Genomic DNA, 1,307 nt, shown 5'->3' with positions numbered 1-1,307 from the left:
TGTGGTCACAAATTCACATCGACCATTTAGCAATAAGTAAATATGATATTACAAGGAGCAGAAGTTTGCAAATGTCGATGCCTCAGAACACAGAGGGGCGGATATGGCCTTATTTGTGTTGATAAGGGATGTCTGTGGTTGAACTAGGGTGAATTGCACCAAATTACCCATTTCTCAGATGTCGGGCTTGTCTATATACAGCAATCAATGACTCATAGTAATTACTATTAGTTGAAGGGCGCGAGTAACTTAGCACACATATATTTAACCTAAGCGGATTGTTCCGGTTTTAGTTATTGGGAGGTACGGGTAAATGATCGACAAAGGTCAGATACGCCAATGCAGGAAAAGTACCCTGCTCAAGTCGAGACAGCTCGTGTTTCTAAAGTAGTACTAGTCCTAACAATGCTCTCACCCTATATTCCAGTCCTCATGACCCGTATTCTAGTACCAAGTTCTGATTCAAATTTATATTTCAAACATTGCTCTCACTCTATATTCTAGACCTCATGACCTATGTAGTAAGTACCAAATCCTAGTTGAAACCCCCACTCATTTCAGTGCACTCACCCGGTCTCCCACTTCTATTATACTGCATTTTGATCAAAACTAGATAAACCGCGTTTTAATACATACTTTAAAAACCCGGCTGTTCTCAGAGGCCATGTCTGCGTCAGTGCAGGAAGACTACCTGGAGTTACGGCAGGCTGTGCGCAATACTGACACACCTACCATCGACTTCTTCCGTATCATCGCATTGTGCAACGATATCATGCCACGAGTACTTCCCAAAGATCCGGTATGGGCGTGGCCTATGTGAGTATATGTGAGTGTTTGCGTGCGAGTGTATGTGCGCGTGTGTGTGTAGGTGTGGTTTTATGGATGCATGTATAATTGTGTGAATGTGTAGTGTATAAGATGTATGTATGTGTACATACGTGCATGTATTGTGTATGGTAACCACAGTACACGCTGGCACAATCAGCCTCATCCGCATTATTGCGGTTTGCAAATGTATCAGACCGAGAGCACTTCCTTAAGATCCGGTGCGCGTGTGTATGTATATGTGCTTTTCTATACATTCCTCTGCCTATTGTACACGATTGTTTGTAGATGTATCCGATTGCGACTTCGTACCCGTCTACTTTCTCATCATTACGGTTGGTAACGGTGCCATGCCAAGAACACTTCCCAAGAAACCGGCATTCGTGTGTACTTATATATATATATATATATAAATATATAGATATATATAATATATATATATATATATATACATATATATATATTATATTTATTATTATTAT

Source organism: Sphaeroforma arctica (assembly GCF_001186125.1).
Source record: "Sphaeroforma arctica JP610 unplaced genomic scaffold supercont1.3487, whole genome shotgun sequence".
Taxonomy (NCBI): Eukaryota; class Ichthyosporea; order Ichthyophonida; genus Sphaeroforma; species Sphaeroforma arctica.
Note: the sequence above shows the minus strand (reverse complement) of the source record.